The sequence below is a fragment of the Hemicordylus capensis genome, chromosome 3 (genome assembly GCF_027244095.1).
Source record: "Hemicordylus capensis ecotype Gifberg chromosome 3, rHemCap1.1.pri, whole genome shotgun sequence".
In the NCBI taxonomy this organism is placed as follows: Eukaryota; Metazoa; Chordata; class Lepidosauria; order Squamata; family Cordylidae; genus Hemicordylus; species Hemicordylus capensis.
Window position 1 is genome coordinate 127,723,271 of NC_069659.1, and position 25,004 is coordinate 127,748,274.

At 40.4% G+C, this 25,004-nt stretch overlaps 1 pseudogene; it reads left to right on the top strand.

Moving 5' to 3' along the window:
- Nucleotides 1-538: 538 nt before the first annotated feature.
- On the top strand, nt 539-4,986 carry LOC128350511 (uncharacterized; annotated as a pseudogene).
- Nucleotides 4,987-25,004: the final 20,018 nt, after the last annotated feature.

The following is a 25,004-nucleotide window of genomic DNA, read 5'->3' on the forward strand; positions in this document are numbered from 1 at the left end:
ACACCTGGACATCACCAGATGGAGTACACAGAAATCAAATTGATTACATTATTGTGCAAGGAGGTGGAAGAGCTCAGTTATAACAGCAAAGACATGGCCAGGGGACGATTGTGGAACTGATCACAAACTGCTTGTGTGCAAGTTCCAAGTCAAGCTAAAGAGGAAAAACAAAGCTATCCAGCTTCCATGATATGATCTTGAGAATGTACCCACTATTATCAAGGACAACATCAGGAACCGCTTTGAAGTTGTGAACCTCATTGATAGGGAACCAGAGGAACTGTGGGATGAAATCAAAGAAGTGGTTATGGATGAATGTGAAAAGAAACTGCCAAAGACCAAGAAATAGAAGAAAACAAAATGGATGTCAGAACAGACAGTGGAAATCGCCCAGAAGAGGAGAGAAGCCAAAGTCAAGAAAGATAAAGACTTCAGGAAGGAACTGAATAGGGAATTTCAGAAAGCAGTTAGAAGAGACAAGGAGCAATACTACAATTACATCTGTAAAGACCTTAACAATGGAAATAGACATGGAAAAACAAGGGAAGTTTTCCAAAAGATCTCTGAATTCAGAGGGAGGTTCCAACCTTGAATTGGTATGTTAAGGGATGCCAAAGGGCAGATAGTAACTGACTCAGAGAAGATCAAACAGAGATGGAAAGAGTATACTGAAAATCTGTACAGCAGGGATGTCAACATCCAAGATATTCTAGAAGATATTCCCTAGTTGCATGAACCTCTAGTATGTAAAGATGATCAGCACTCCGGTCATTACCAATTCAGAAGGCTACAGAAATTGATGGAATAGCTACAGAAATATGGCAGGCAACAGAAGAAGAATCAGTCAAGGCTCTAACCAAACTATGCCAGCAAATTTGGAGAACAATACAGTGGCCAACAGATGGGAAGAGGTCAGTCTACATACCCATACCAAAGAAAGGAGACTTAACAGATTGCGCAAACCATCACACAATAGCCTTAATTTCACATGCTAGCAAAATAATGTTCAGGATCATTCAACACAGATTTGAGCCCTATGTGGAAAGGAAAATGCCGGATGTTCAAGCTGGTTTCAGAAAAGGCCGAGGAACAAGAGACATCATTGCTGATGCATGCTGGATAATTGAGAAAGCCAAAGAATACCAGAAAGAAGTCAATATGTGCTTTATTGACTACAGAAACGCCTTCAATGGCATCAGCCATGTCAAGTTGAGGAATATCTTTAGGAAAATGGGCATTGTTCTCATTTCTCATTGTTCTCATGAGAAACTATACACAGGACAGGAAGCCACAGACTACGGAACATGGTAAAACAGACTGGTTCCAGTTCGGCAAAGGAGTAAGACAAAGCTGTACACTTTCTCTTTATTTATTCAATTTATATGCTGAACATATACTGAGAGAAGCTAGATTGGAAGAAGATGAGCCTGATTTTAAAGTTGGAGGAAGAAACATCAATAACCTGTGCTACGCTGAAGACACCACTCTGACAGCTGAGAATGCGGATGATCTGCAAGCTCTAGTAATGAAAGTCAAGGACCACATTGAAAAAATGGGACTACAATTAAATGTAAAGTAGACTAAACTAATGACAACAGGTACAGCAACCAGCCTCAGAACTGACAATGAAGACATTGAAGTGGTGGATAGATTCTGCCTTTTAGGATTGACCATCAACAGTAAAGGATCCAGCAGTCAAGAGATATGCCGCAGACTTGCACTTGGTAGGCTTGCAATGAAGGCCTTGGAAAGGATATTTAGATGCTGTGACGTGTCTACACCTACAAAGATTAGAATTGTTCAGAAAATGTTTTTCCCCATGATACTCTATGGATGTGAAAGCTGGACTTTGAAGAAGCAAGATAGAAAAAGCATTGACACTTTTGAACTTTGGTGTTAGAGAAGATTTTTGAGGATACCATGGACAGCCAAGAAAACAAACTAATGGATCATAGAGCAAATCAAACCAAAATTTTCACTCAAGGCACAAATGGCCAGGCGCAAACTATCATACTTTGGACACATTATGTGAAGCCCCTGTTCCCTTGAGAAATCTATAATACTGGGGAAAGTTGAAGGAAAGAAAAGAGGATGACCAGCAGCAAGGTGGATGGACTCAATGCACCACTGAGAGACCTTAAAGGCCAAGTTGAAGACAGATCATTCTGGAAATAATCTATCTATGTGGTTGCTAAGAGTCGACACTGACTTGATGGCACAATCAATCAATCAGTCAGTCAGATCTTCTCGCAGTATACCTCTGACTCACCATGAAGGCACTAATATGGAATACTTTCTCAAAAGCAAGATTCGGAGTCATGTAGCTAGGGTAAAGGGACTATTCTAGCCCCTCTCTCCTTCTGCCCCTTGGAGTGATGGAGATAATGAAGAAAATAGGGAGGGGTGAAGCTGGGGGCCCCTTCTTTGAACCCATGTGCTCAATTATAGCTGTACCCCTGAAGGGAGTCCTAACTGGTCTATCAATTGCTACTATTCTGGTGGCTGTGGGCCATCTCCAGCCTCAGAGGCACGATCCCTCTCAGTACCAGTTGTAGGGGAGCAAAAGCAGGAGAGAGGGCATTCACATACCTCTTTCCTGTGGGCTCCCCAGAGGCATCTGGTGGGCCATTGTGTGAAACAGGATGCTGGACTAGATGGGCCTTGGGCCTGATCCAGCAGGGCTGTTCTTATGGTGCTTTTTAATTTTATTTATTTATTTATTTATTTATTTTTACATTTTATATCCCGCTCTTCCTCCAAGGAGCCCAGAGCGGTGTACGGCATACTTATGTTTCTCCTCACAACAACAACGCTGTGAAGTAGGTTAGGCTGAGAGAGAGTGACTGGCCCAGAGTCACCCAGCTAGTTTCATGGCTGAATGCAGATTTGAACTCAGGTCTCCCCGGCCCTAGTCCGGCACTCTAGCCACTACACCATGCTGGCTCTTATTAACCAGACCACTGCTTTTTAATTCATTCATACATTTATTTATTTTATTTTATTTATTTAAAATATGTATATACCACCTAAAACTTGCATCTAGAAGTTCTATACTGCCCCAAACCTGCATCTGGATGATCTAGAAGTTGGGGTAAGTAGCAAAGTGGCCACATTTGCAGATGATACCAAACTATTTAGGGTAGTGAAATCCAAAACAGATTGTGAGAAGCTCCAAAAGGATCTCTCCAGACTGGGTGAGTTGGTGACAAAATGGCAAATTCAGTTCAGTGTCACCAAGTGTAAAGTGATGCACACTGGGATGAAAACCCCCAACTTTAAGTATACACTGAGCTGTTAGTGACTGACCAGGAAAGGAATCTTGGGTTCATGGTGGACAGTTCGTTGAAAGTGTCAACTCAATATGTGGCAGCTGTAAAATGCTAGAGATCATTAGGAAGGGGACTGAAAATAAAACTGCTAATATTATAATGCCCTTATACAAAAGTATGATAAGGCCACACTTGGAGTACTGCGTACAATTCACCACATTTAAAGAAGGACATTGTAGAACTGGAAAAGGTGCAAAAGAGGGCAACCAAGATGATCAGAGGCCTAGAGCTCCTTCCTTATGAAGCAAGGCTACAACACCTGGGGCTTTTTAGTTTAGAAAAAAGACGACTGTGGGGAAACATGAAAGAGGTCTATAAAATCATGAATGGTGTGGAGAAAGTGGATAGAGCGAAATTTTTCTCCAACACAGTTCTAGAACCAGGGGTCATCCCATGAAAATGATTGTCAGGAAATTTAGGACCAACACATTGAAGTACTTTTTCACACAATGCACAATCAACTTGTGGAATTTTCTCTGCCACAAGATGTGGTGACAGCCAACAACCTGGAGGGCTTTAAGAGAGTTTGGGATAACTTCATGGAGGAGAGGTCTATCAACAGCTACTAGTTGGAGAGCTATAGGCTAGTTGCAGGGGAGTAACAGCAGGAGAGAGGGCATGCCCTCAACTCCTGCCTGTAGCCTTCCAGCAGCATCTGGTGGGCCACTGTGTTAAACAGGATGTTGGACTAGATGGGCCTTGGGCCTGATCCAGCAGGGCTGTTTTTATGTTTTAACTTTTAAGTACCGTGGACTGACTTCTCATTCACTTTCCAAAGGGACCTTACTATGATAGCAATGCTTATTAAATATTTATGTTCTACCTTGACAAAAATGTATTTCCCAGCTCACCTGCCTCCCATTGACTGAAATTCCACCCTACTTTCCGGGTGGGACTAAATTAGGAAGTAAATCCATAGTGGGGCACTGGGTATTATGGGTTTTATTTCCGTATTTTGGATTGCAGCATTTTGGGGGAACAAATACCTGGATGTTTAATCCACCCTCCAGAGGAGAATTGTGTTAATCTGTTGTAGCAAGAACCACCAACAGTTTTGTGGCACTTAAAGACGAACAAATTGCAGCGTAGGCTTTTGTAGATCACAGTCTACTTAATCTGATATATGAATTTCAGGAAAGCTTGCACTGCAATTCCTTCACCTTTAAGATGACAGAAAACTATTCCTTGTTTTTGATCCACCGTGTTACAATCCAGTAAGGGCCGTACTTAAATGAGAGTTGAATACAGGAAACTGTTGCATGGAGCAGCCAGGTCATTGGTCCATCTAGGTCAGTATTTTCTACACTGCCTGCCTGCGGCTTTCCAAGGTTTCAGACAAGGTTCTTTCCCAGTCCTACCTTGAAACAGACCCTCTCTAAACTTTCCTGGAAGGCAAATGTGCCTGGAAATCTCGTCACCTAGAACACCTTTCATCATCTAGTCCTACTGTGAAGAAGTGGATGGTGGCGAGATAGGTTGGTTCGAAACCGTGTTCAGACGAGCAGCTCACTGGGTGTCCCTGAGCAAAACACGCCCTCTCTCTTCCAGCCTAACCGACCTCACTGTGTTACTGGGAGGTTCAAAACGGGACCGTCTTCGCAGCCATGAACTCCTTGGAGGAAAGACGGGACACACATTCAGGCGAGTAGCCAAGTGAGTCCACAGCGAATAAACAAAAAAGCCCTCATTATCTGCAGCAGAAGGGACAGGCTCTCCGGAGAAAGCTTTCTTTCTTTCTTTCTTTTGCATTGCGAACGCTCCAAGAGCAGATTGAAGAAACGCGGCGTTATCCAAGCTTTCTCTCGAGTCCCATCCAAGTCGGAAATTCCTCCAAGGAAGACTGCTCTGCTTGACACTTTCCTGACAAAATTGAGATTTCGGGGTGCGGAAATGACCGAGCAAGCAGGCAGCAATCGTGGCTCGTTCCAAACGTCCTTACGACTGCTGGAAACCTTCTCGTTCCCTTTGCTGCCGAGGGGCTGCAAACCGTCTCGCTTCGGAAAGCGAAAAGTGGCACTTTTCATTTCAGGCATAAATGAAAGTATCCTTTCTTTGTCAGCCTGCTGACTTTCCCAGGAGGAGGACAAAGTAGATTCTGAATCGCACAGTGATCCCAGCTTGGGGCAGCTGACTGAGCGGATCGGATCATCTTTTTGTTAATCTCTTTCTGTCCTGATCAGTATTTTACACACACACATAGAGGGTGCAAGTCAGAATAAATGAATCTACGACACAATAGCTTAATGCGCAATGAATGACTGTGCAGGACTTCATAATAATCGCCCTCATTTTACTTATTCAGCCTTATAATCATGTGGCGAAGAAGACCATCTTACTGGAAGTAGCACGTGACTTTGGGCTCTCACGCGGCTTTCGAATATATCTGGTTCCTTGCGCAATCCATGAGGTCGGTAGAGCAGCAGGCCCTCCTATTGTGTTAAGACTTGGGACGCAAATAGCGGGTTTCAGCTAGGAACCGGAAGTGTGCGACTGTGTCTGGTGCTTTCTGTCTGTGGCCTAAGTTGGGCACACACCCGTCGCCAGGGTGCTGGAGTGTGTGTGCTCTCAGTTCCTGTGTCAAACCAATCATAAAGGCCGGTGGCATGAGAATGTGGGCTCTAGCACAATTGCCACCAGCTTGGGAACGCACTTTGCTACGGCAAGCAAATGTTTGTTTACTCAGAAATAAGTCCCACTGCCTTTAACGTGCATAGGACGGCATCCTCTGTTTGTGGACACACGTCACACACTCCAAGAGAAGAGTGTCTGGGAATGCCGAATGGTGGCTGAAGGTATGCTATATGTGGAAATATGCCCAAGTGGCTGATCTCCAGACTCCTTGCTTTGAGCACGTTGGCCTGGTTTACACCGGGGAAAGTCAGTATGTGGCAGTTAGAAAGCTTAAGGCCTTTTACTAGAATTGTGCTAACATGTCAATAAGTACGTAGATTATATACACTCCATATTTGGGTGTATACTGTACAATCGATTACATAGTATACATAGTATTTAAAGACAATTCAGTAAAGTTCAGAGCATATAACATAAATAATAGAAGTTTGGGTTCATGAACCAAAATGTTTTTGGATACGAAGACCATTCATGAGAATTACATGCACATCAATAACATGAGCAGTGATGTATATTTTGTCTCTCTCTATTGGCATGCTTTATTCTGAGCTTCCTATTTGAGCACTTGCCAAATCTGATTTTAAAAAATCATTTATAGTGATAAAAAGCAGAGATATAGGCAACAAAGTGATATTTTCAGTAGAAAGTGAGTGGAAGCCATGAGGGGGAGGAAGGGACATCTTGTCATGAGTCACAGAAGCTCTGCCCCCTGCTGCAACAAGTACCCTTTAAACATTTTCAATGCCTTCACTGTAAACTTAATGACTAGGGCATTGCTTATTTGAATAACAGTAGCATTTCTATTTTAGAAATCTAAACAGTAGCTTTTGTAACACTAGGCAGATTCAGAGAGCCAAGACTCTTTCCCCCCTTATGACAATAGCTTTTGCAGTGGGAAGTCAGTGGAGTTAAGTTGTCTGAAGGAGCCCTACATGCAGTGCTGTCAACTCTTTTGTTCAGCTTAACTAGGCCATCACTACAGTGTTCTACATGATTCTGGAAATATTTACAGGACGAAAGGAAGAGAAAAAGTAAATCAGAAACTTAGCACAGTGGCTGTTTGTAGACATTACTACATAGATTCTTATGGTTTGCCCATAGGGATAGCCACTGAGTCTGTTGCCTCATCTTCAGACAACCTAGTACAGCTGGATTCCTTCTACAGGATGATTGCAAAAGTCATTGCAGAGGATGGGAAAATGGTGGACTGTCTGAATCCTCTCTAAACCTAGTTTACCATTATGGAAGTACAAACCCTGAAGTGGTAATGGGGGTCCTTCCATTGTTAGTTCCAGCTGCACTGTGCTGAAGCGAAGGTATCCTACATGACTTGGTGATTTCTACGCTTAAATAACTATTGGCTAGAGGAGGTCCCAGGGCTGTTGTAAGCAGCTGTGGAAAGCTGTAAGGTTAGCCAAATGGCCCACAGATGTCAATTTAATTTTTTCTTGCTTTGGCAACATCGGGATCAGACTGGAGACCTCAGTGTGCTGACTTACTTGCAGAGAATGCACTCACACCATGTTATTAATTAGAAGATTAGCAGCTGTCAGTGGTCAGCTTGTTCGCTATAGAAAGAAGTCCTAACCAGGCCCAGAGCATGACTGAGGAGAGCGTCAATTGGTTCCCCTTCTGGAACCTGGGCCTGCTTTCTCCATTAAGGCCCAACTGGAGGGATATGAAAGGGATCTGGAGATCCTGAGTACCTTTCCAGGCTACGCAAAGGACCCAACAAAAAGCTCCTTGCAGCTGTGCTATGACTAAGGCAGTTGCTGCCGCCGCAGAGATAAGCCCCAGGGATGGAGGCTAAAGTTCTCCTGCAAACGTGCAAAGAGCTGGTGAGGGGCTTTAGGAGCAGAAGCTGCCTAAGCCTTTCTGGCAGCTTGCAAAAGCCAAGACGCTGGGTGTGAAAAAGAGTGCAAGGTGAGCAGGAGCAATTAAGTCTGTTGCCTCTGGTCACCTCTTTTTAAAATTGTTTATAGGTAGGCACAAAGGTACTATGAGGGATATCCCTATTTTCTCTGATTCTTCAAATTATTTCATCCTCCTCTTTCTCATAGTAGCTTAAAGTCCCGGACAGCCTTTACAAGTTCTGTTGAGATATGGAGAATCTGTTTATCTGACAATATACAAGTTGAGCTGGTAGCACCAGGCTCACAGTAATTTCAGTGTAATCCCACCTCTACTCCAGCTCCAGAAAGATAGCTAGAAAGTGAAATCTAAACTACTCCTATTGGACTATCTTTGTATGTGTTCTCTATTCTGTGTGACTGCCATGGTCACTTTTGGCTGTCCCCTTCACGTACAACGCTTCCCACACAGTCCAGAACTTGTGTAGTTTGTTCCCTTGGTGGCAACCACACTGCCAAGGGAGAGTAAAAATTGCTTCAAAAGAAGAGTTTTATGCGGTTCCAGTGAAGGCATAGAATAGATAAAGACATGGGAAGGACGTGTCGAGACTGAGCATGCTGTATGAAACTAACCATCTCTGTATATTTTGCCCTATTTGCAATATGGAACTAACTAAGCTCTGAGGGATGTGGTGTTTTGGCTTAATCCATTCCTGGATCCAGGCCAGCTTTTGAATGGGGCTTTAGTTCCAATCCTGGAGTAGAGGTGGGGCTAACAAGCAGCCAGCTAACAGCACAGAAAAGTAGTCTGCACTTGCCTCTCTGTACATAACATCTATTTAATTAAACTAGTAATATTCCCAATTCCATTCCACTGCCTTGTCCTTGCATACCACAACTCTTTCCCTTGGATTCTACAAGGGACAAATGTTGAGTTCCATACCACAAGTGAAGTAGAATATACCAAGGTCGGTGGGTTAGTACAACATGTACATGTCCAATCTTGGCATGTCCTTCCCATCATTGGGAAAAAAAGCATGTGTGTATATCTTGGGCTCTGGCTGCTCCACTAAACCTCAGGTTCTGTGTGACATGTGCAGCTGCCCAGTGTATTCACTTTGTACTTTACATGCCTCCTAGAACTTGAGTGCAAGGCCATAGCTAAAATAGAGTGACAGGAGCAGCTCAGAGGATAGATCAGTCAAACACTGAGAAATTATGGATTCTAAAGGAATTGTTAAAAAAGTGAACATACCTTTTAAATATGTTTAACAAGTGTTTAGTCCAAATTTGCTGTGTAGCAAGTTGTATTTCAGTTGTCTTATCCTTAAAACTCTTTTTAAAATTTCAAGATAGGGCTTGAACCAGGGGATAAACACGGAATAATGCAGTGTTCCAGAATTGTATGTAAAAAGTGTGCTGTCAAGTCAATTTCGACTCCTGGTACCCACAGAGCCCCGTGGTTTTTCTTTGGAAGAATACAGGAGGGGTTTACCAGTGCCTCCTCCTGCACAGTATGAGATGATGCCTTTCAGCATCATCCTATATTGCTGCTGCCCAATATAATACCAGCGGGGATTCAAACCGGCAACCTTCTGCTTGTTAGTCAAGCATTTCTTCAATGCACCACCAATTTTAGCTCAAAAACTGAGAGGCACATTAAGTTTTCTCAAGTGCCTACATATCCAAATATGAACCTGCATGAATATAGGAATCTGTATTTTTAATATTTAATACTATGTACTACTTTGTATGTTAATAAGTTTTATGAACTTTTTAGCATTTTCCATTATGCATTAGTGAATTTCCCATTTCACGGGATTGTAAAGTAATGGCACAACCTCAGATTCCATTTGTAAAGATTTTCCCCTTATGATTTTTTTAAAAATCTAAGGTCAATTCATTGCTTTGGAACATATTAAACAGTCATTTTGCCATATCAAATCTAACTCCAGAATGTTAATTAATGCTCACTTAGATGAAACACTGAAAAGTATCAAGAAGACTGAAATAGCAATGTTCTACCAACTGAGGTCAATAAAAAATACATTTAAGGTATTTATTATTCTATCCAAGTGTGAATGAAAGAATATACATCTGTCTAGCTCGTCATGCTTTTTAGAAAGCTTTCATTTCTCTGTATAACATTTTTATGAAATCAGCATGTTATACTAGAACTACACTTGCAACTGAGTCCAAAAACATACCAGCCAATAAACATACTCACAATCCACCTGCTCCCGTATACACCCATGTAAGTTATTAGAGGGTTAAAAGGAAGTGGATCAGCTTTTCTGCTTGGTTGTTTGGAAGCAATTCTTACCACATGTAACTAGGAATTTATATGCCTGAAAAATCAGATACAGTATTGTTTAAAGAGTCATACAGATCCCTGATTGTTAAATAATAGTAGTGAGTTGTAGGTTTTGAGACAGTCAATCGTCTAAATACGATAGACAATAGGGCAATCAATATGGATCTGCTTAATCAGTAGATTAATCAACTACAATTTTAGTTATTTTAAAATTTTAATTTGGGGGTTCCAAGTTAAGGGCATGTGTTCTTTGGGGTCATTTTGGTGCATTACTGTAATAGGAATGAAAAAGAAAATATTAAGGATGGTCTTTCATTTGGTTTACTAAAGTATAAGGTATCTTGTACTTCCTTCATTATCTTAACAAGCCATGTGCATTGAGTTTTTGGTAATGTGCAAAGTGATGTAAACTTAATTGATGAACTGATTGTTTAATGACAGGTGATTGACAGAAAAGTAGTTAATTGGCTGACAACCCTAATATTCACATACTGACTGTGGCCTGAATTACACTATAATAGTTATAGAAGTACAACAGAAATGTTCCATCAACCTACCATTTCATCCTCATGAATGGAGCCAAACTATTAAGCGTGTGCTACAATGCCTATGCTGCTAAGACTATATAAGCATAATTTGAACAGGTGAAAATTGTGCATAAGATTTTTAATTCAGAACACATGGGAAATTTGAATTCTGTATTTAAAAAAAAGATATAAACACATTTCATGAACTATAAATCTTTTACAGCTCTTGCTCTGCTTTTAAATGTATGCCCTGTTTTATAGATTTTAAAAAATATATTAACCATATATTAACCATAATGAGCTGAGTTTTAATTAATGATCAGAATCAGAAGTTATTTATATTCAGTTTATGTCAACAAAGATTGGGTTAATTTTCAGCTAAACAGCAGGTGAAAGACCATATGCACTGTTTAAATTATTCAGCACAAATAAATTTAAATCTAGTATAATAGGTGAATTTATAGCTACCTTTGCTTTGCAGCTTAGGATAGGGAAATGACCTCTAATAATAATAATAAAAAATCCTCTTCATACCGTGCTTACACTTCAGTTGCCAACTTGCCACTAAGGACCTGATTAGCTATAAATTTATGGGATTCTACAATAACTGGTGTTTGCCTCCTGATAATGTTTTCTGACACATTTCAGGAGACTCAGCTGATCTGTGTTAGAGATCACTGTACAGAATCTGCAGTTTATACAGGCAATAAGTAGACAGAATGTCCATTTGAGACCTTTAGCTATAGAGAAGCACATAAGGAAAATGGTTTCCATAGAAACGTGCCCCAAAGCTGTCGTTAGTATAGGAAAAATAGTTTTATGATTATTTCAATGAAGTCTCATCTTTTTGTTTTTAGTACTAGGTAAATAAAATAGGTACAAGGTCAGTGGCATGTGAAAATGGTGCCTGAGACATGGCATTTGGCACCAGTTCTAGCATACTACGTCACAGTCCTATGTGACAGTAAAGAGGTGCATTAGATTGTCTATGAATTCAAAAATGGTAGCCATGTTTTGCTCTCACAGCAAAATCCCGAAACAGTTTCTGGTAAAGTTTGACACATTTATTGGCAGGAACCAACTTCATTGGACTTGATCTTGGACCAGTTTTTGATGCATCCTGATCTCTCTCTCTCTCTCTCTCTCTCTCTCTCTCTCTCTCTCCAGAATCTATTCACTTCCTTACCAGCCCTACAGATTTCCAACCCAACACACCTGAGACTGCCTTCTCCATCAATCATATTTGTATTCTGCTTCCTCAAGGAGCTCTGGATGGCATACACAAGGCAGGCTATTCATACCATATCATTCTCACAATGGGCCTCTGAGGTAGGTTAGATTTAGAGAGAAAGATTGTGATAAGATTACTCATTGAACTGTATGAATGGGTAGGGATTTAAGCCCAGGTTTTCCTGATTGAAGGCCAATATTTTCCACTGTATCACTTTCCTGTTTCTGATCAGCAACTTCAGCACTAAGAAGAGAGTTTAGAACTGACTTTAAAGGTTGTGGCATGGAAGTAGCAGATCAGCTTCATTAGTGTTACAGAGCCAGCATGGTGTAGTGGTTAGAGTGCTGGACTAGGACCGGGGAGACCTGAGTTCAAATCCTCATTCAGCCATGAAACTAGCTGGGTGACTCTGGGCCAGTCACTTCTCTCTCAGCCTAACCTACCTCATAGGCTTGTTGTGAAAGAGAAACTCAAGTATGTAGTACACCGCTCTGGGCTCCTTGGAGGAAGAGCGGGATATAAATGTAATAATAATAATAATAATAATAATAATAATAATAATAATAATAATAATAACAACAATGTGTCCCTACACCTGTAGCAAATTTGTTTAAAATTGGCTAGGGCACTCACAGGTTAGCCCACTTGCGCCTTAAATGTTCATGCATCCGTCATCTTGAACTGGAGTGGATGACATCCTCACAAACTATGCCATTGAGGTGTCCCTATGTGTCATGCACTACAACTGTACCAAATTTGGTTCAAATCAGTTATGCGGTCCTCAAGTTAGCCCACTTGCACCTCAAACATTCACACATCCACCATCTTGAATTGGGGTGGCAAACTATGCCACTGATGTGTCCCTATAGCTGTAGCAAATTTGGTTCAAATTGGTTAGGCGGCTCACAAGTTATCTCATTAAATCAAACTTGCATAATAAATTATAACCCTTCATTGATTTCTATGTATTGATCCCCTTCATAACCCATAATAATTGACACTATAAAATACTTACAAATAATCATATATAAAAATACTTTATTTATTAAAAGTGTATAAATTCAGTCCTCCAATAATATTAAAGAAGTCCAAATGGATATTTCTTCCGAGATTTCCAATCAATGTGAACAAGGTCACTATAATGTCATTAATGAAACTCCATAGGTGTTGAAAATCCACGAGTAAGTTCTTATGGTGTCTAAAGTTCTTCACAATATGCCAGATGTGTTCCAGCTATTTCTCAGCCTTCTTCAGTGGCATTAATCCAAAAATTCTTTACAAACCCTCAGTATAGTTGTGTATATTCAATGTTATAATACTGTGGCTCAAAATAAAGACAGTGACACTACAACTGTGCCCAGTTTGGTTCACATTGGTCCAGGCATTGCAAAGTTGATGGTGTGTGGGTGGGGGAAGAACAACACTTGGACACACACAGACATACACACAATGCTGGATGATCTCATAAGCTTACTTTCCTTAAGGAAAGTAGGCTAAAAATAAAAGACTACCAGATGATAGTGCCTAAGCACACACAGGGATGAGTAGATATGTTTTTGCAGAAACACTTTTGAAGTACCACTCTAGGTATGGAGGAGAAATATGGTGCTCATCACCAGTGTTGATATGGGTACTATCTAATATTGAGCCATTTGATATAAATATACGTATTACGTATAGCTTCCTTTCCCATTCAAAATGGGTCCTCAAAGGGCAAATAGGTGCCTGCAATGGATGTACACATTTATTGGAATACTGCTGATCACATTGCTGGGAGCTAATTTTGACTTTTCCCATTTACTTTCGATTCTATGAAAACTGGCAAAAGCTACTTGACCAAAGTCTATGGTTGGGAAGAAAAAATAAACATGTGTACTATGGGCAATGATAGTTCTGCAATACTACCTCCAGGTTTTTGGATTTTTTTTTTTTGTCCATACACAAATTTGGTGTTTCAGAAAATTAAATGACATGCTCATACTTGCAAGAAGAAGCCCTTAATTATTCAGGCTTATGATTTAGGTTAGGACTAGACTAGTAGAAACCTGGGGATTTGTTATATTTTAATTCATTTAACACCATCTTGCCTCTAATCTTTGGAATGGAGTGGGGCAAATAATACCGTCAGTTACTTTCAGGGATCCCTTTTCCCATTATATTTTGAAAATACATTTCCCTTTCCCCACAAGGAGCAACCAATGGTGTTGATTGTAGGCAGGGAAATCAATAAGGTGATGAAACAAGAACATGGGATTGGAATGGAGAAACTGGGGGAGAACTTGACATAGAGACATGCCACTGGCAACCCAATATTGCTTGTAACATGTTCAGATAATGCATTAACACCCATGTCTGAAGAGAGATGGAAATTTTAAGGCCAATTCACTTTTCCTACATGAGTGCACAGTGATGGTGAAGAGCTGTGCTCGCTGATGTAACCACATCACTGGGGAGATCATGCAGGTGACTAATTATCGATTACTTCATCCACATTTCCCAATTTGGCTTTGAAATGATGGTCCACTACCATTTTTAGTGCTTATGGTGCATTTTAGTGCATTTTTAAGAGCAAAAACAAAAAACAACTCTGGATCTTTCACTTGGTCAATACATTTAGAAAATGTATCAGCAGTAAATTCTTTTAATTGTAAAACAGAATCATGGAATCTTAGAACTGGATGGGGGTCTTCTAGTCCAACCCTTGTGTAGTGCAAGAAACAGGTGGCCATCCAATCTGTCTGAAAACCTCTAGAGATGGAGAACCTACCACTGCACACTACAGTTAGGAAATTCTTCCTAATGTCATGCCTAAGTCTGTTTTGTTTAAATTTCAACCCATTGGTTCTGGTCCTGTTCTCATGAGCAGCAGAAAACAGGGCAGCTTCTACTTCTATTTGATAGCCCTCAGATATTTTAAGATGGTTAACATATCTCCCCTTAGTTTTCTCTTCTTCAGACTATCCCTATCCAGCTTTCAACCATTCCTCATAGGGCTTGGTGTCCAGACCCCTCACCACCTTTGTTGCCATCCTCTGGACCTGTTCCTGTTGGCAATGTCCTTCTTAAAATGTAGTCCACAGAACTGGACTCAGTTTTCCAGGTGAGATCTGACCAGTGCAGAACAGAGTGGAACACCAAGTAAAGCAACTATGAAAAAGTCCTTTTTGTTATTTTTCACATTCCTCAGCTCATTCTCAGCTTTTGCTTTCCTGGCATCACTTCTTCAGGTTCATACTCTTCCTTGGTTATATGCCTTCTTTCCATTTTCTATGTGTCCCCTTTTTGTTTCTCTTCTGTTCAGAGTGCTCCGTGGATCCATACTGGTTTCTTTATATGTCTCCTACGTTTCCTTCTCATGGGAATTGTTTGTGCCTTCAGTCTCTCACTTTTCCAAATCTCCCCCCCCCCCGCCTTTCTCCTTTAGGATTTCTAGACATTGGATCCTACTTAGCATAGTAAATAGTAAGGTTCATATCAAGTATCCTTAAAAGATCACCACGATTTGGAAAACACTTTTTATAAGATAATTAACACCCTGATCCTAAATACTAATGTTGTTTTATTGGAATGGAACTCTGATGATCACACAGGAATCCCTCTTTGCAAGGATTCTCTGTCCAGTTGAATGGAGGCAGCAGCTAAAATGATGTTTCAACTAAAATGGTGGCATATCTTAAAGGCAGGAGCACCTGCTTCTCACTGGTAAGCCCGCTGGACAGGTCTGGATAGGCTTGTTTGGCAGTAATGGCAATGCCATGGTGGTGCTGAAAGCAAGGAGTACTCCCCTCCCACTGCTAACCACTGCCAGTAAGCCTGCCAGAACCATGCCATCAATGCTAGTGGAGGCCCTTGTCCAGTGGAGGGCCTTGTCCAGGGACCCACAAAGGAATAGAACCAGTCCTGGGACTGTCTTCATGGTCCAAATGAGGGGTTAGGTGAAATTATATTGAATAAGACTAAGCCAGCATACACAGTCCAGCTGCAACTGATTCTCTGGACCACCAGTTCCACAGAACTGCCAGACAAAAGTGTCTTTGCCAGGTAACAACAGCCACTTTTTTATGGTGTTCGTTACCAGTTAATTCCCTTCCTCGCTATTTGATTATCAAGGCGTTTCTCCACTTTGTCTCTTCACTCTGTGCTGGCAGGTGCTTTTTGTGGGGTTTGGGGCAAAAGAGCAGCCCCAGTTAGGAGTGTGCCACCTGCTCACTTCCACTATTCTTACTCCACCCTCCATGCAAGGACAGTATATTCTGGGAGGGCAGCCGGAAGAGTGGGTGTGGGGTTGTGTCAGGTCTAAAAGCAATGGAGCTCAGTTACCTATCTGTAGCCTCGGACAGCTAATTGACTTGCTGACCAGATCTTTCTCTGTTTACCTCTGGCAGGGACCATGTCCCTTATGCGATCTGTACAGTGCCTAGCACTCATCTGAGACTGAAAGGTAAAATAAAATGTGCCATCAAATTGGTGTCGATTCAAACCTGCAACCCCACACTTGCTAGGCAAGTCATTTCTTGCGGTGCCATTAGGTGGCTCATCTGAGACTTAGGAAATGTCAAAGTAAGAGTAACCAGTTCCAGAGGAGTAACTATGTTATTCTGCTTCAGTACAACCAACAAAGAGTCTCACGTCACCTTCAGTTCTCTTTCACGACCTTAAATAGTGACCGACAGAAGTGGATTGTTTGATTTGAAGTAAGAAATGGCTTTGAAAACCGCTTGTTGTGGGCTCAAGGTGATTCCCATAAAGAAATAATTCTTCCAGTACAGAACACAAGTGACTGTTATGGAGAGAGCTTCACAAAAATACTGCAAGCCAAAATTTGTTTGCAAAGAACTGTGTGTTGGGACAGCTGTGACTTTTAAGGAAATTTTAAATGGTTACAGGCTGCAGACAATTCACTGAGGAAATAGTAGAACTCCCCAAGCAAATTGCCCATTGGGAATTGCTCACTGAGCACACTGTAATGAGATTGAGCTAGACAAAAGCAATGCAAAGGCACTGAAAAATGGAACATTGTATACAAAAGAGCTACATATGTTGGGGCCAGCTCTGGAGTGTTTGCTGTGTTCATTCGAAGCAAAGTCGCAGATCTCTGAATCAGGCTTTCTATAGGAAAGAAGTTACTGAAGGTTTTACTGCCTGTAATGTTTCTGCAGCTCAGACTACCTTTTGTTTTGTCTGAATAATTGTTTGCATGGGGCTGTCATCTGTTTTGTTTACATATTAAAAAAATTAAGACAAGTGAAGCATTTATTGCTCATTTAATTCACCAAATGAAATGGCGACATGAAAAAGAACAATGGCGCTTTATGCGAATGCATATGGAAAGATAGTGAATATTTTTACAGCTTCCAAAACTTATGTCTCAGTCAAAGTTAATAGAGCTAGACCTTTTCCAGACAGCAACAGCAAAAGAATGATATTCCAATGCAATTTTAGAGGAAAAGAATGGGCTGCTTTTACATCTTGATACTGCACACATTTATATGCAAGAAAATTCCATGCAGATCAAAGCCATTTACATCCAAGTAAGGGCCAGTGTACACATGCACGTTCATCACTTGATAAACACAGCATTCCGCAGTGATACTGTATGCATGAATGAAACCTTCATGTTCAAACATCCAAGACAGAGCGTTCATATTGCACTTTCAGCACAATGATTTTTAGTAGAGCACATATTTTACCTTCTGCAACAAGTTAAAAAGTGTTGAGAAATCAAATACTGTAATGCATATATACATGTGCACAGGACCTGTTTTGGAATTGAGGTACAGGGAAGCAGTTGGTTTCCATAATTCATTATTATGACTGATTGTCACTCATTGCCTCCAACATCCCTTGTATGAGACAAATATCAGATATACGTTTCCAGTGTTCTGCAAACGAAGAAGACCAAAATCACTAACAGCTTAATCCTAAGTGTATTGACTCAAAAGAAAAGTCCCATTGAGATCAGTCAGGCTTACTTCTTGGTAACAAACTTTCAACTGCAGCCTAAACAGATTTTATAAAATGCAAAAATATGTGTTATTAATGAATCAGTGTGAATTTTCACTTTGCATAAATGCCACTTAATTTTCAGGATGACTGTTGCTGATTTGCTTGTAACATAATAGTGAAGATCACAGAAACATTTTAGACTGCCATTGAATATCATATTGGTCAGACACTTCTAGCAAATGCTAATTAATGTGAATATGAATAGGTCTGCAGGTCTTCAAAGTAGTGACTGACATGATGAGGAAAATTACTCCAAGTTGTCCAATTGAAATTAAAAGGACAAGTTAGACACTGCATAACTTGTCCTTTTAATTTCCATGGGACTACATGGAGTAATGTGGCTCATCTTGCAGACCAATACATGTTTGTGTGTTCAAATAACATTTATATCAGCTGCTAATTGTTGCATTCTTATTGTTTACTGACATTGAGCATGTTCCAGCCCACGTTAACCATTTCTAAATCTTATTGATTTCCATTGGAGATATTTAAGCATGTGCCTAACTCCTTTCTTGAAATACATTGGACTTAGGTTTCGGTTGTGAGCATTGATCTGGAACAGGTCTATACCAGACAGCAACAAAGAACTAACTGAAATGCAGGGGTGTAGCTATAATTGAACAAGGTGGGGAGGATAAATGTCTCTGAGCCCTTGAGGGCGAAGGGGCCCACCAACTAGTTTGCACTTTGCTCTCCCCCTCCCATCTCTCCAAAGAAGAAGGCAAGGAGGGCAAGAGCCCATCTTCACTTTTCCACTTCATTTTTTTTGTCCAGGGCCCACTCCAACCCACTCTACACCCCTGCTGAAATGGATAGATCTCTCTCACTTGTGTCTCACTCTTACTCCAAGCAGCTCAAGGTGATGTCCAGTACATGGTGCCCCCACTTCTTTTATTTTCACAACAACCCTGTGTGGTAGGTCAGCTGAGAGATGACAACTGGTCTAACATCACCCAGTGAGGTGCATAGCTGAGTACAGATTTGAACCCAGTTCCCAGTTCCAACACTCTGTCTGTTATACCATACTGGCTACCCATTACAGTCTTATACCATCCTCCTTGCAAGGAGCTCTGGGTGACCTTCATGGGACTATCACATTTTATCTTCATAACAATCATGCAAAGTAAGTTAGGCTGTAAGGTAGCAGTTTGCTAAGAAAAGATTTGTGCCTAACTGATCCCAATCTGAGTCTGGTACTTTGTTCATTATGTCATGCTTCTACAGTACAAAGCTCACAACCCTAGATCTTTAAAAAAAAAAATCCCTCCTCCAAATAAATGAATTTGTGTGAATCTAATATGGCAGATACACCTTGCACATTCAAATAAGAAGTCAATTACCTTGTCATTTTAAGTGCTCATTTCATGGTATGCTCCTAGTAAGTTTCTGCCTTAATGCATTCTCAAATGCTGACTGCTCGAACAATGTAACCAAACAACCTGATAGATGTCCAGAATTAACTTTTCTCTATTGCACAATGTAAAAACAGTACAGATAGGTGGAGCAGATTGCCTGAGTGTCTAGCTTTGTAGAAATATATTCTAGAAATACTTGGCAGCATAAAGTCTTAATTAGAGCCTTTTAAATTAAAACTAATGAGGCTAAAAATGGTTTCTGGGGTTTGGACAGAGCAAGTGACTGTTCACATTAAGCAGGGACAGCTTAAGTGGAATGCACTGCATTTGGAAGTATTTAGTAAGATCTGTCTTATTTGAACCACATCCTAACATTTCTCACCTGGTAATGTGCACGGTCTGGGAATCTTCAAAGAGGCAGGGTATGCTATTTTACTTGATGGATCATGTATAGCAAAAAAAAAAAAATCCCTTTTTGTAACTCTCACACATTATTCTAGGATGGCACATTGTCAACACATGTAGTGTTATGTACAAGAAAATCCACAAGCTGTTGGCTAGACCATTGGAGGGTTTCCACCGAGTGCTTGCAAGGGCCTCTCCTAATTGAATGCACCCAAACTCACATGGGTTCAGATTTAATCCAATCAGCTCTACATTGTCTTTCAACATTTACAAAATATATTTTTTCTAATTGTGACTGGTATGAAAGCAAATGAATCAAGAATAGATTTAAATGAAAACCAGTCCGAACTGTGTACTGTGCTTTAACTTTACATCTGTACCTAATTAGGATGCTCAATTTCCCTAAACTCAAGTCATAAAATGGAAGTAATCTGTGGCCTGTTTGTCCATCATTATAGTGCTGCAAACCTGCAAATCAAGCCTGGCTTGAGTGGCCAGCGTCCGGCTGTCCATGGACATTGAGAAACACATGGGAGATGCTATTGAGCAACAATCTGGAAGAGAGTCAGAATGAAGTTCACAAAAACGTGTGTACATGAGCTTGAAGTAGGGGATGTGTCTGAGAATTCACAGAATTGAGCACAATAATTTGGAAAACATATGTGGTTATTTAGACCCTCATAATGGCATGAAGCCTTCAAACAAGAAAGATCTCCTAATAATTGCTCTTCTGAAAATGTTTTTCATCCACAGTACAAGACAGCAAATCCAGTTATAACTACATCTCTAGATTTTCCCCCATAAACATTTTAAAGAGCACCCAACCTATATTTTTCCATTGCATAATGCTGTCACTTTTTTTTTTTTTTAAGAAAAAACAGATTGGGGATCTTTACAGTATTTCTCTGAGTTGTGAGGCTGGGATATAGCCTAGTGAGCTACCCAGGACTATGTGAGTGCAGGCTTCAAAGCTCTTTTAAACACAGACGGGAAAAGGGAAGTAATATCTGGGGGAGGGTGCAGATTTTGTAAATTGCTAACAAATTTAGAAATTTGTTTTCAGAAGAACCCCATCACCAACAAATTTGGAAATTTGTTTTCAGAACCCCATTTGTTTTCATTTACTTAATTATTTCAATTATTATTTTTATCTTGCCTTTTTGCAGCTGCCTGTGTAGTGATATCATTTCCTGTTGGGTGCCATCTTGAATACCCATAACTGTCCTGGAATATCACATTGGTGGGTTTTAAAAAAATGGCTGCCACTATGAAAAAATACTCCACCTTGTGGCAGTTATTCAAGATGGCACCCATGCAGAGAGAGCTGCACATAGAAAATTCTACTGACAGTGGCATAGAAACACAGGCAGCATTGAAAAAACAAGTTAAAAGTAAGCTTTGAAAAACCCATAATGAATGGAGTTACACAAATGAACCCCATTTACAGTATATTCATTTGTTCAGGTTCATATTCATGTCAGAATGAATGGCCACATTTGATTTGGTTTCCACTCATTCTGAAAATGAATTCACTCCTAGAATATAGAGTGAAGCCTTTGGAATGAAGCAGGCCCGGTATAAATTCTAGGAGCTAGGCCTTCAGCCTTTGCTCGGTAAACACATACTACATACCGTATGTGTTTGTACACTATGTACTGTATATACAGTGCTATGTATGGGTAAAGCTATTTGCAGCTGTGGCCTGACCCCAACATCAGAAGTTCTTTCTTTCCTCCAGTGAATACAAGTTACACAGATGCTTCCTGGTCCCCAGAGGAACAGTATGCAACACTGAAGATAAATAGATTGCTAGCCATAACCCTGTTTATTGGAATAGGACTCTGCAAGATTCACATGAATTGTCTGGCCTACTTCAAGGGCTGAATATTGGGGAGTGTGCTTAATACACAGAAAAGTCTGACAGACTGAACACATAATTTCATTGTTTTTCTAACTTGGGATACCAATAGCCTGGCTGAAATTAGGTCAAGAGAAATACCTGTTTGGGACAAGTAGAACTCCACAGGGATGGGGGAAGGAAGCTGTTGTGGATGGAATATGGAAGAATCCTGCTGGCTCAAACAAAGGGATCACCTAATGGTTACAAGTACACACCTCTGCTCAGAATTGCCCTCCTCCGACACAGCTTTTGGGATTCAGTAACAAGCAGTTGTCTGTGATGTGTAGTTAGGGCCCTTTTGTTAACTTGCTGAGAAGCTTTCACTCTGGGATTCCACAATGGGCGTATTGCACTAAAGGAAAAATGTTGCATAACTTTATTGATTGCAATTAAGTGTCAAAGACAGTTCATTTGGAAAGATTACCCAACATTATCTTCTTGGGAGGACAAAAATAGTTCTTTCAAGTTCCAGAATAATCTTTGCTGCCTTTTTATAAGAGATTTCAGATTTCGGTAGCAGGGAAAGCAATTTCAGTATGTGTGTCTATAGGCAAAATCTCACCAAGGTTTAAGGGATGCTCTTCCATAGATTTAGATTTTAAAACCCCCAAAGTATTTTAAGAGCATTTATTGTTGTTACTTTTGAATATCTCATAATAATTTAGCAGTTATTAACACAGGTCAAACAGTCATCTCCCTTTTTTTCTTTTTTCTTTTTTCGTTTTTAAGGAAAGGGATTTGTGCCTTTGGAATGTATACCAAATACAGAGGCCCATTTTAGTTGTTGATCACCCTATTCAGACTTTGTGTTGTATGAGTGCACAGATATCTGTGCACTCATATGTGTTTTTGTATGAATGACTGTACCTAAGTTCATTTTATCTATCTATATCTATCTGTCTATCTATCTCTCTATCTCTCTGTCTATCATATTTCTATACCGCCTGATATATACATCTCTAAGCAGTGTACAAAATTTAAAATACTTAAAAGTCTCAAATTCCATCTTATTTGTTTGTTATATCTTTGTGTAAATCGCCCTGAGCCATTTTTGGAAGGGCGGTATAGAAATCAAATGAATGAATGAAATTAAAATACATAACAATAAAAACAACAGAATAAAATAGATATTAAAACAAGTTTTTAAATTATTAAAATTAATTCTAATTTTATTTATTTATTTATTTATCTATTTATTTGATACATTTGTATACCGTCCAAGACGCAAGTCTCTGGGCAGTTTACAACAAAACAATAAAAACAACAGATAAAAAGATTAAAACATTACAACAATTAAAATTTAAAACATTAAAACTATTAAAAACACAATTAAAACAATATCTAATTAAAAGCATGGGTGAACAAATGCAGGTATTAAAAGCCTGTGAAAACATGAGGGTCTTGAGCAGGCATCCCCAAACTGCGGCCCTCCAGATGTTGCTGAACTACAACTCCCAGCATCCCTAGACACAATTTTTTGTGGCTGGGTATGCTGGAAGTTGTAGTTCATCAACATCTGGAGGGCCGCAGTTTGGGGATGCCTGGTCTTGAGGTTCTTCCTGAAAACAAACAGTGTTGTCCCAGAGACCAATCTGGTTGCCACATTCTGTACCAATTGTAGTTTTTCTGGACTACATACAAAGAAAGCCCCACGTAGAGTGCATTACAGTTGTCAGGCCTAACCAGCATATGTACCACTGTTTTAAGGTCATTCACCTCTAGAAAAGGACACAGCTGATAAAAAGGGCTCCTGGCCACTGCCTCAGCCTGAGAAACCAGGGAAAGCTTTGGGTACAGGAGCACTCCCAAGCTATGTACCTGATCTTTCAGGGGGAGTGTGACCCAATCCAGAACAGGCAGATCTAAACCATCTCTCAAGTCCCATCCCCCCCCCCAGTCAGTGAATGTGTTTGTGTTGTGCCCTTGAGTTGGTGTTGACTCCTGGCGACCACAGAGCCATGTGGTTTTCTTTGACAGAATACAGGAGGGGTTTACCATTGCCTTTTCCCATGCCGTATGAGATGATGCTCCATCATATTTGGATTCAACATATCCCTCATCCAACCCATTTTGGCCTCTAGGCAGGCAGCTTATCCCTCATCCAGCCCTTTTCTGCCTCTAGACAGACATTTAGGGAAGATATTTAAAAAGGAACCTGGTACAGGTCCCTCAAATGCATGATACAGATAGAAAGTATACTGCTTCAACATAGCATTTGAATAACTGTACCTGTGTGCAGATGTGTACACTGTAAACTAGTTGTACAAGTGTTCAACATAATGTTTGAATATGGGTAAGGTTCATTCAGTCCTCAGAAATTGTGAATTACCCAGAATATACGTGCTGCTGACGTGGTCTGAAAATTGGGAGAAGGAGCACTCAACAAATTCTAAATGGCTCTCCTTGTGTTTTAAAACTTTGAGATACTCAGAGCTGCTGCTTGATCTTCCACCTGTAACTCAGTCTAACTTAATACTAAACTAGTTATCTGCAAAATCCTACAATTAGAGGGATACTTTCAGTGGAAGTTCACATAGTCAACCAGCATTTGTACAAGCAGTATTTTGTAGTTGTCTTCAACCACTGGAGACAGGAAAAAACACCACATCACAGTTTCCTCTTTTACTTTCAGTGCATCCACCAACATCTTGTACAGTTGTGTTGCAGTTTCTGGAATTCCAAGATCTGCTGGGGAAATCCCGGTAGACATAACGTAAATCCACCTCTTACCAAAGTGAGATTTCATTGCATCAATGTTATATCTTATATACACAATTTGGGGATGCTGAATGAATGGTTGGCCTTGAACTCCTCCTAGACCATTAGGTCACAACGCAGGTCAGTGAAAAGGTAATTTCCCCTAGATTTGTAATAAGGTCTGGGATTTGACCTCTGGCCTTAATGTCACAAGGTATTCATTATCTCCCTATGAATGATATACACAGGCAAAGAAACATACATTTTTTATGGATCTGGATGAATGATCACTGATGGCTACCTTGCAATTGATGGTTTTATGACCTGGATAAGCTCTTATTAGTAGAACTCATCAATTTCTAAAGTGTAGCTCACTTACACCATTCTTCACATTGGTAGTTCCATACATACGGTGGGGGGTGGGGCACCTCTCAGTAAGCCGGGGCATATGTCATTTCTTTGGCATTCAGTGTCTAGGACATAGAAGCAATATGAGATCGTGAACACCTATTTCAAGATTTGCAAACTACTTCATCTGACTGGAAGTTAAAACTACAGATCAAAAGCCACCCACTGCCTTTGTCAAATTACTGATTTCTAGTGTGAAAAGCATGAGGTCTTTGGGATACGCCTTACTCCAGTATACCAGGAACTCACTTAGTAATAGTAAACTGAATTAGATGGGTGTTTGGTTGCTCCAGCTTTACCACTGGAAGAAGATTTCTCTAATACATCCAAAGAGTTGCCACTTACTGAGTA